This window comes from Vespula pensylvanica, chromosome 6 (genome assembly GCF_014466175.1).
Source record: "Vespula pensylvanica isolate Volc-1 chromosome 6, ASM1446617v1, whole genome shotgun sequence".
Taxonomy (NCBI): Eukaryota; Metazoa; Arthropoda; class Insecta; order Hymenoptera; family Vespidae; genus Vespula; species Vespula pensylvanica.
Window position 1 is genome coordinate 8,575,812 of NC_057690.1, and position 12,152 is coordinate 8,587,963.

Genomic DNA, 12,152 nt, shown 5'->3' on the forward strand with positions numbered 1-12,152 from the left:
AGGAAAAGAATTTTTTTCTCCGAAACTATAGCACCTAGAGAAACGTGACCAGTGGCATTAATTAGGGCCCATTACCGCCTATATATCCCTATTTTTTTATCCGGATCCGACCAATAGGAGCCGAGATATAACGGAACAAATGAACAAAGGAAAATAATTTTTTTTCTCCGAAACTATAGCACCTAGAGAAACGCGACCGGTGCCATTATAAAGGTCCCGTTGCCCCCTATATGCCCTATTTTTTTCATCCGGATCCGACCAATAGGAGCCGAGATATGACGGAACAAAAGAACAAAGGAAAATAATTTTTTTCTCCGAAACTATAGCACCTAGAGAAATGGGACCGGTTCCATTATAAAGGTCCTGTTGCCCCCTATATGCCCTATTTTTTTCATCCGGATCCGACCTATACAATCACACGTGGATCAGAAGACATCATGGTTAAGAAAAAGTAACGTCTATAGTGAAACAGAGAAACTCATGCTAACGATATAAGATCAAACAATTAACATAATTGTAGTACAACAATTATGAAAGATATAATACAGCGACATACAAGTATAAACCATACATTCAACAAATAAAAACAATATATCATGTCACAGGTAGATATTATAGGTCATTCCATATGAAATGGCTATTTTCTAAATTAAAACTTAAGCTGATATAATTTTATTTGTTACTGACCCTTTTTAATCAAAATAGTTTCCATTAGTTTCATTACACTTTTGCCAAGAAGTGCATCATGCTATTTTTATAAAAATCTGGATTTCTTCTGACAATGAAAAAGCGCTTTTAATTTTAACGTATGTTTTCTTCGCAACAAAGTGTTTCAAATGTTTGAAAAGATGATAGTCTATTGATAGTAGATGAGATAAAGTCTTAAAACCTAACTCAAGAAACATCGTTATATTTGATACATATAGCCAATTATTATCATAAAGAAGTATAGAACTACAGCTGTTCACGAATGCAGATTTCATTTTTACTAATTTTTCATTGTTGCAATTCTCCACATTATTTAACTGTATTTATGGTTTTACCAGGTTTTAAAAAAATGTAATAACAACAGCTGCAAACCATCAAATGTTTATGAAAACCTTTTTTGCATGAAGATTTAGTTTTGATTAAGCCATTGAGCTGATCATTTTTCATCATAAGTTACAATTCTAGATAAAAATGTGCTGTTTCTTGCAAAAAGAGAGGAGCACATTTTCAATCACTATCTTATGCCGCTCAATTAATTCATACCGAACCTATATTTCCATTTTTGTCACTCTTTCCATTGATTGCAAGTATCGAGAAACTGTTGAATTGTATACCCCTTAACGTTTCTCTACAGTATTTCATACACTTTACTGGATATCAGATTCAATTAAACCGTTATAATCGAATTCGTTCAGATTGACCACATGCCACATTTATCAAGACTTATATCACGAGATAGACCAACACCGAATGGTTGACTCGCTGATTGTGTTTTCCAAATGCTATGTTGATGTTCTTCGTTGCCTCCGTTGCACTAACTCCATATACAAAACAATTACGTCTATATATAAAAATTACTTGAATTTAACTGTGATCCATATTTGATTTAACTTATTATGACAAATTTCGAAAAAACTTCATTAATAAACTAATCTAAAAATGTTAAAGAGCAGAGTAACTGCTTCAATTTGACATATAACAAAGACTACTTTTTAATGCTGTACATTCATTGAAATATAACGAAATTCACAAATAGCTATTTCATCTAATATAATACTGGCAAATACAGAATACACTAAAAGACACAAAAACGTAACGAAAATCATTTACCAACAATTGGCCGTAGAATAAAACCTCATCACAACTCATTAAACAACACACATCCACATACAAAAACACACCGCAGTATGTATTAGAAAAGCAATCATTTGAGAATATTCTATGACTAATGATATAAGAATCTCTAGGATATAACAATTTTACGTTCGTAAACAAATTAAGCGAAAACCCAAGTTTAAGACTGTTTATCACCTTTTACTGGAAGTATGTCTAACTTCAGCGACATCTGTGAAGAAACTTTATATTTATGAATAAATTGTTCTGGAAATAATACTATTTTTTAATAGAAATATTTTTTACGCTATTTGATGATGAATTCTGAGAACTACTCGTTAAGCAACAAGTACTTGTGCGTGTCAATTAGTGGCCAATGATGGAAGAAAAAAGAAAATAGACGATACTTGGTATCGTATCATTGTCGATAAACTGAGACATATCTCTATTGTCATAAGTTAAACAAAAAATGCAAAAATCCTGTTATAGAAACGCCACTATTTGCAAACACAATGCCTTTATTAAATTTCGACAAATTACAAGATTTTTACTATTGTCCAACAATGAAACTACTAATAACACTGTCTGACTTCATAAGCTAAAACCCAACATAAATTTCTAGAATAAAAAATTTAAAAAAACATACATTGGACAAAAATATCACTATCTACGAATCACTAATGAAATACAAAGAACATTTAGATATAAACAATTTAATCCGTCAAGAAGAACAATATGTGGAACAAAAATTTATAAATTATGCGAAACAAGTACAGGTTTTTCTCATAGATATTGTAAACTTTTATTTTTCATGTCGGATGTAAAATTATTTGATACATTATATATAATACATTCTATAATCAAAAAAATGTCATATGCAGATTTTCGGATAGACATAGCAGTGAAGTTATTACATAATATAAAAATATCCGATTATAAAAAATGTGGAAGAATTTCACACGCCAAAACACTTTTTCGACTTCAAACCTAACACTGGGCCCATTTTTCAAAACATATTGATCCGACGTATCAAAAATAATACTCTACTAAAAGATGCAGTTTGCTATAAGCAAAATATCACGACGAAGCATAACAACATGCAAATGTTCAAAATTCAAGGAAGCATTAAACAAAGTTTTCCTATTAAACAATCATTCAAGACAAACATTTCTTTGTCCGACTAAATTTCTTATTAATAATATATTATTTATTTTTAGCCGGGATATTATTTCATTAGGACTGATTGAATCGTACTTCGAAACATTCAAAAAATTATAATTTGTATTAAAATATTAGTTATATACACAATAATTCTAAAACCATTATTTATATTCCATATATTTATATTTTTAACTATTAACTTTTTATTTACTGTTTATTTTAATATAATGCATAAAGATATTACTTGCTTCATCTCAATGAACACCTTTTCCTATCATATGCCGCATCTTTGTATCATTATTTTGGCCCGTTTAACGAACGTCGGCCACTTTTTTATTCTGGATTTTGTTCGGCTAAATCATACACGAAGGGCTTAATGAAACAAGTATACATTTAGTAGACTAAAACTTCAAAAATTAAAAAATCAGCAAAAAGTAAGAATGAATGTAAAGAAATTAAATAATATCTTAATATAACATCTAAACCAATGCAATAATCTAAAAGAAATACATATTGTGTTATATTGTGCTGAAACTATGGTGAATTCTACTTAAGAGTACTAAAATAACAAAAAACTAAGAAAAAATAAACCAACTTAACAATGAAGACGAAACGTTTATGATAAATTCAGCAAAAAAGCAAATCTTATCGATCTATATCTTGAGGGAATGTTACGTCCTGTGGCGTAAAATTGGTCAGTTTTTAATAAGATAACAAAATCTTTAACAATGATTGACCTTAAGGAACATAAATTCAAAAACGAACAATTGAACAACGAGACAGAGAACAATAGAATGAGATAAGAGGATAGCTGATAGATTAATAGGCTGAGAAAGAAATGATCCAGTAGTAGCAGTATTAGAATAGTGATTCCAAGTTGCTAACTTTTCTTACAAATGGGGTATCAAATTAACTTCTTGTCTCAATGGATTAGTTGAATAATGCGTCGTGAGAGAATGCAGACCATTCTGATTGAAAATTCACAAATCTTTGGATATAGTTTTATAAATTTATTAGGCTCTTGATCAAATTCGGAATACAGACTTATTATTGGAATTACAAAATGTTGAACTCCATAAAACAAAAAGTGAAAAAATGCAATAAAATAATATAAATTGCTTTTTAAAATTCCCTTTAAAATATAAACTCAAATAAACATTATAGAATCTATAAACGCAAACGTGAGTTTTATCTAACGATACATAAAGTAAGTAAGATGGAACAATCTTAGAATAATCGTTATTAATATTACAATTTTTACATAACTAAGGAAAATAATCGATTTGGTAAATGAAAAAAAGTAAAAAGGTACAATTCAGTCTTCAAATTGTTTTTTATTTAAAAAAAAATCTATTATTACATTTTTTATTAATAATTTTAATTATATTTTTTATTAATAATTTTAATATTTGTCGCAAAAATAAATAATAACGTTCTGTCACCGTTACAATTATTATTATTAGTCTATTTAGATTGATTCATCGGTAATATAAATGATGTCTTCTTCGTCAGTTGTATTTCAGGTTCTGTCATGTCGATTTGTCCTTATGTTTTTACAATAATCATGTTTAATAGGAGGAATGCATTTCAACAGATCCATCATATTTTTCCTCTTTTTTCTTGTCACAATTCTACCGGTAGGATATAAAAATGGCTGGTCTACATCTTTCAGACCTAGTGGTGTTTCTGCAAAAGATTTTCTTATATTAATGGCGCTTAATTCTGAATCTTCGTTAAAGTCATATTTGAATTGTGTAATGTGTGATTTAGATCTTTTTAATTTTATCCAGCGCATTTTAAGCCAATTTATTGTTACCTCTATAATTGTTACTTTTTTGTTAAGGATGCTCATCTCCTCTGGTTTTATAATGTTTTACGCCAACAATAAAAACATGCCGATTTTGATGAACAGGATGATATTTTAAAGTTTAATATAGGATTACGTTTTTTTGAATTTTTGAAAAAGCTTTACTCTTTTTTAAAAGATCATGTTAAAAAATGATATTTTCCAAGAATAATTCATGCATAAATAAAAAGCTTTTTCAAAAATTCGAAAAAATCCTAAATTAAACCTTCATCTTTAAAGTGAGATTTTACTCATCAATATTGATCAAGAATTACTCCTGTTCTCATTGTTGGCGTGAATGCTGTTTTCGATCATTTTTGCAAAGAAAAAGTTTTGTACTATGACACCTTTCGAAATTTGTGGCAAAAGAAGAGAAGTTTGTATCCCCACTACTGATTTTCATATACACGCTTGAACAGTGTTTTTTGTTTCCGTGAAATAGCGATTGTCTGTTTGTTTGTGTGCGTAAATAGTTAATGCTCAGATTTTCTAGACCATTCCAAATGCAAAGAAACATACTTCACCGTGTTCACATGAAGAAGCTACGGTAACTCACTCGTTTACTTTAATTACTTTTGGACAGATGATTCTATGGCAAAAATAAGGAAATACGTGTCCAATTGTTCGTATCAGTGGATTTAAATTTCTAAGATATTTAAGTTAAATTGTAGAAAAATTTGTAATCTCTTTTATGTTTTATACTTTAGAAACGTAGAGATTGTATAAACAATAGCACATTGTGCAAGCATCTAGATTTGCAATTCAAGAATCGTAGGTTCGAAGCTAAATGATTCTAAATTTCTTTTTATTTTATCGATGCAAAAATAATCAACTAATATAATTTTTTTTGGCAGTTTGATAAGGTGTTACTATCAAATCAAAATTTTATATTTATCTTCTCCACTAATGGTTGACATGAGTTTCGCAATGATCTGTGATAAATAAGACACAGTAACGGTACAATTTGATTTAATATGAAATGCATATAAAGATACATTTATCAAATATTCCTTTAAAAATAATAATTGGTGAATATACACATATATTATATATTATCCTTATAAATATCAAAACACGAGTTCGTTTTCGTATTATTTATGAAGTTTTGCTTCCAGCACTATTTTTTTATGGTTTCTTCTGTAGGAATAATTCACTTTATATTATTATTATTATTAATACTATTACTATAATAATAATACAATATATAATATAATAATATAATAAGAATATATATATATGTATAATAGAAGTATTCACTAATTATTTTTGACAAAACATTCGATAAAATTTTGTCTTTTGTCGCAAATTTATATATTAATTATTATATGGGTCAATTATATTTATTTGTCTTTATGCATATCGACATCGTATCTAGCACAGATCACTATATAGGACACTACTATCAAAACAAGATATACATACGAGAGATTGAAAACTGTAATTCCCAGCCTACTTACTTTACCTACATGCATCTAATTGTTGTGTATATGCGTGAAAGGAAGATAGCCAACATAATATGCATATACACCAACACAATACGCATGTGGGAACAGGGTTCCCCCTTTGCGTTTGTAATTCATATTTTTTTGTCCATATCTGTCGCTGAAGCAACACACGCTTCAAGCGAAAGGAGACGAACACCCTTAACGATGGAAATTCTAATGGTTTTTTTTTTTTTTTTTTTTTTTGAGAAAAAATCCTCATTTGACACTTTTTTTTCTGATTTTGATTATATCGTATCAATCATTATATCCAATGAAAAAATGTTTTATTTGTTATCGCATGTGATTCGATAATGGCAAAATCTGCACATTAAGCAAATAACTGTGACCACTTACCAAAAATTTCACTTCAATTGACTCTGTTTTTATTTCTGTACTTTGAACCAATTCTGGTAAATTTAAAACAGTTTTAATATTTCTATTTTGTCCGGTACATAAATCTAAATGTTATTATTTTTCAAAATTTATAATATAAGTCTTTATATATTTTATTAAGCCTTCAGTTTTTGGCCATATGAATATGGCAACCGAAATTATAAACATATAAATTTGATTTATAATAAGATACCGATGTAGTAAATTAAGGAAAGGCTAAAGCTTGTTTTAAGTTAAAAGAAAATACGAACATTTCTTCGGATGTTGCCATTCGATCTGCAGCAATACGACTAAAAGTCTGTTCAGTTTTTTGTAAATGAGTGCTTTTCTCAAGTTTTGCCATCAGATCTCCTTCACTATCCGAAGACAGAATTTTTATTTGCAAATAATCACAAATTTGATATATATATTTAGATGATTGCTTAAAATGTAAATTAAATTTAGTCGAGAATACCTTGTAATAATATTTTTCTTTCTCTGGTACTATATCTTCATCTTCACATTGTGCGATATATAATTCGTATATTTTCATAATATTTAGGTTTGGATTTAAATATTTTCGTGTAGAATTATGAGATCTTGTATAGTAACAAATGTTAACTGAGAAGGAGTTTAGATATTTTATAACATGTGTATCATCAGCTTTATTACCTGGAATATGGTAATCACGACGATCAATCAGATGAAACTTATTCTTTACAACAGTCGTATATTCGTCCGTTATTGATCTGATAAGTATCCTTAAAATATTTTTTGCAAGCAGACATATCATTTTTTTGACTTTTTTGAAAATAATATGTGAAAGGATGTAACCATGGTATTTTACTATTCCTTCGAGCGCCTTCTCTTTATTTCGTTCACTATGATATAGTTTCTTAAAAAAATATTTTGCTCGAGTTGACTATCTAAACTATAAAATGCTTTCATGGCAACCTCTCTTTCATCTGAACTAATTTTTTCATTGCCCTTCTTTCGATATCGACAAATATTTTTGCAGGTATTAAATTTCCTTTTCCATTCCCATATTCCAAATCTTCTATTCTCTTGTACTTTCGGACATTTTGATGCTAATTATCAAGTTCTTTTCCGCCCAATCGAATTATTTGTTGAAATATTTTCAGTACTACAATCATCTGACGAATCCGAAAAAGATATATAAACGTTTTCTGCTTATAAATCATGTGAAGAACCATCAGATTCACTATTTTTCACATCTAAATCTTATCCATTTTGATATAACGGTATAATTTTTTTTTTTCCCCCTAGAAAGAACTGATTTGCTTTATCCATTTTAATGTCACAAGTGAAAAAATTAAGTCTTCAATCTTATTGGTCAAAAAAAAAGCATAATCGAGATTTCTATATTTCAAAAAACAATGCCATTTTGGAAATTTGCGCAACTGTTTCGCTTTTTACACTTTACTAATAATAAAATTATGAACAAAGATGATAATCGTATATATAAATTACGAAATATAATCAATTATCTAAATGAAAAATTTTTAAGTGTTTACACTTCATAGGTAAAGAAATACATATCATTGGATGAATCTCCGAAGTATATAGACCGCATATCGTATAAGCAGTATAATCCATCGATAAGAGCATACTTTGGTGTAAAGTTTTATAAACTAAGTGAATCTAAGCCGGAATATTTCATCAAATTTAAAATATACACGAGTTAAGATACAGAAAGATTTACTTCCTATTGGATAATAATTTTTTCAGTAAGATTCTGATTGACAAAAATTTCTTTAACGAAAGGTCTATTGCATCAAAAAGGTAGATCTGACTGGTCCAAAGATTCTTGGAAGTTCTTGAAGTGCATGTTTACAAAAGAAAAAATTGGAGTTTTAAATCGTTTATAACTCTGGAACTGATAGTGAACGCTGAATGTGACTTAAGGATCTAAGAATCAGAGAGAATTGATATTTATTGTAAAGGAAAAAACCAGGAGACTGTCTACTGGCAAACGCAGCTATCTACTTTCCTCTACCACCACTACCGAGTTAACGGGTCCCGAAAAACCCAAAACTCTAGCCGATAAGGCAGGGTGGTCAGTTTCGCCGCAGCTGGCATCTATGCAATGATAAATTATCACGTACATCATCCGGCTACATCTACGAGGAACCAAAGAAAAACCAACTCACAAGGTCACGATCCCTGATACTTGTCTCGTAGGATAAGATGGAGGAGGAAAGGACTTTAGATTTGGGAAGTGTTGGAGGTTGGGAAAAAAAGAAAAAGACATTCCCGACTCTCTCTTGTTTGAGAGTAAGTTAACTTAAGAAGATTACATCGCCTCCATCGCCAGGAACTCCGATAATTCCGACAATTCAGGATTTAATGAACTAATTACCCTTTATAGAAAGAGTTTCTTTGCAAAAATCGCCGGTAAAAGACCTTAGCCGAAGAAACGAGACGTCTGGCTGTATCCGATCATAGAAGAAAATTACTTTTTCGCCGATTATCTCCTCTAGAGTAACTGATGGAGAATAGAAGATTTGAAAACCGGACAATCAAAAATGTGATGCTATACCAAGTTCTCCCTACTATACTCGCATTTCCCCTTCATGGGAAAATTCAGAAACAAGTTTGGCTTTGAAATCACCATGCTCTGTGAGAGTCTATGTAGTACAATAGTTTGGAGAAACGAAACGGACATTCATTCTCTCTCTGACGTCCAGGAAGAAAGGAAGTATCGTTCGGTATTTATATGACTCTTCTCATCTTGATTGCCAAAAAACTATAACTTCGTGCCTAACTCGGTTTTCTAATACGCATTTCTCCTCCTGAAATTTTGCGTCGCGATTTACCATCTCTTTTTCTATACTATAATTTCTATTTTTCTAACAGGGTGTCTATTTTTTCTAATACTATAAAGTTCCCAATGCTGATAAACTTAGAGATCGATTAGAGGTATGCCGACAACGACGCATAGACTTCTTCGATGCGTAAAATTCGTAGATGTCAAAAATAAGAGAGCTTGTCATTGCAACGCACTCAACCTTTTAAGATCTCCCTCCCTGCACAGATCGGACCATCTTCCTGCCACATATGTCATCGGTGTGAACTCCATGACAAGAACGCATAGCAAAATTCTCACTCCTTGCTAACTAATAATTCTCCATAACCTTGCGAGAACCCTACTTTGTCTTTTAGATAATAGCAGTGTATTCTCAATCCCATTTCCTTATCAAAATACATCCCAAAATATCTAACAGAGTTCTTAAATTTTACATTATTGTTTCCTATTCTCCTAGTGCCTACTGGCGAAATCGGTTTTCTTCTCAGTTTTCCGTTTCCTGTCAGGACGCGATTGCCTCCTTCAACCGATGGATTCCCTTTTAATCCAGTCGTTTTTCAGGACGATAATTTCTGTTTTCCACACGATGAACATTACATTTGACGAGCACTGCTATCTGTCACGCGGTTTTCTTTATATTCGAACTCATTTTGCGAATCCTTCGTATATTGCAACTAACTAAAGAAAAAAAGGAAGTTATGTAAACATAGATTATATAAAGCTAGATTTGACGCCATTAAACTTTCTTTTTAAGGAAAAACTAAAAGAAGAAGTTTAATAACAACGACTTACTACTGAAGAACTGTATAATTAATGCTTGTGCTTTTATACCATTTAAAACAATTAAAAGAGCTTTATAATCTGCAATTGGTCATTTCAAAAAGTGTATCACTAGCGATGGATATCAATTTGAAAATTTATAATATTGTCTTAGAATTTCATCACGTTTTTCGTGTTTAAATCATTTAAATCTTATGATACAGGTATATTTATCGAGGCTGATATCGAATTGTTCTGTGCGCGCGACACATAAAATCTGTAAATAGTATTAAAAGATCCTAGTTCAACTATCCAAGGATAATGTAAAAGTTTCTCTGAATACTATGAATACTTAAGGGTCATTACATTTATGAACAACGACCTATAATCGCTGAATTCGAAGGATATATTTTTGGAAAAATTTGTATCTTGACAATTTCTCCAATAAAACTGCAACTTTGTCCAGGTTTCTCCCATACGAACCGATTTTTTCGACATCATATTCGCTCAACACTTTCTTTTTCCAATACATCGATGATGCCATTGAATACGTCACATCAGTGGTCTCCTTATCCTTCGCGATAGTTGCTGTATAAATGTTAAAAATCCATTTTTTATTTCTCTTGATCGAAGTATTGCGGATGAATGGTAATCGTTTACTTATGTGTGCTTTGTTCATTTTATAAAGTTATTATAAAGGAAGAAAAAATTTGCACAACAGAGAGAAAAATTATCGCATATGTTGTTTATGATTTTTTCTGAATAGAAATAATGATATTAATTTTTTCCTTCCCGCAACTGCGAGATAGCAAATATATATTAATTTTAGATTAAGAAAGAAAGTTGTGATTTCGAAGATTTACACATTCACTGATATTTATTTTTTTATTATACACAAATTATATCCCAATAAATTTTAATTATTCACGTTACAAAAAATCTTTTCTATGAACTTATAGAAATTCTGCAAATTTCATGGTATTGTGCAATAAATCAAATATGGACTACCTTGCATACGCTTTATCTCCTTTCCGCCGCAATCTCCATCAAGAAATGTCTGAATTTTTTACTCTTAATAATACCAATTTGTAGAAGTATGATTTCCATATATTTTCTTTGGATACTTCCATATATTTTCTGAGGATACTGTTCCAGTCTTCAACAAGCAACGATTTCATAATGCTACACATGGAGTAACAATTTATCTCATGCTTATCCATGAAATTAAAAAAAAATACCTTTGTTATGAAATTCTTTTCAATCCTCTGTTTGTAAATTTGTCAGTTTTCATTCGCTGCCCATGATTCCGCAGAAAGCCTTAACTTTGCTTAATCTTCAAAGATTCCACCTGCATTTGGAAAATGTATAGATAACCATTAGAATATATTAAAATTTGTAATTTCTGACATTCATCGCAATTACATCTGTATCATTTTTTGAATTGAACCGTTGCAACGTTTGCGTAAGCAATTTGTTCGTTTGATTTATTTTCTTAAATAACGTGTACATTTATTTATTTCCGCAATTGATCCTCTCAATTCTTTGCGATGATTGCGGAATTTTTTGTTAATAGGGATAATAATGTTTCCTGCGTATTTCCAATTTGATTACTTCTCCTTTATATTTATATTTTTATATATTCTTTGTATCTTCTTCTTTTCTTTCTTTAATTTCTTCTTGATTCGTGGTTTCATGTCGTTTATTCTTCCTTGTTGCACCTTTATCAAAACTAGATTTTTGATCATCGAATCTCTCAATTCTTCACAACAATCCGAAATTTTTCTAAATAATATACTGAATAAATATCTTCTAGTGGTTTTCAATCTGGTGATGTAATTTTTTTTCCCATTCGTCCAATGTACTTTTCAAGACACATTTATCT

At 30.2% G+C, this 12,152-nt stretch overlaps 1 protein-coding gene and 1 long non-coding RNA gene across 3 annotated transcripts in view; one reads left to right on the plus strand and one right to left on the minus strand.

Moving 5' to 3' along the window:
- LOC122629963 overlaps positions 1 to 12,152 on the plus strand; it is a 26,157-nt gene that overhangs the window by 2,048 nt on the left and 11,957 nt on the right. The gene's annotated exons all lie outside the window — the stretch shown is intronic.
- LOC122629964 overlaps positions 4,393 to 12,152 on the minus strand; it is a 72,849-nt gene continuing 65,089 nt past the window's right edge. For both annotated transcript variants that reach the window (XR_006327381.1, XR_006327380.1), the window contains exon 4: positions 4,393 to 4,668. This is a non-coding gene — a long non-coding RNA (uncharacterized LOC122629964). The remainder of the gene's footprint in view (positions 4,669 to 12,152) is intronic.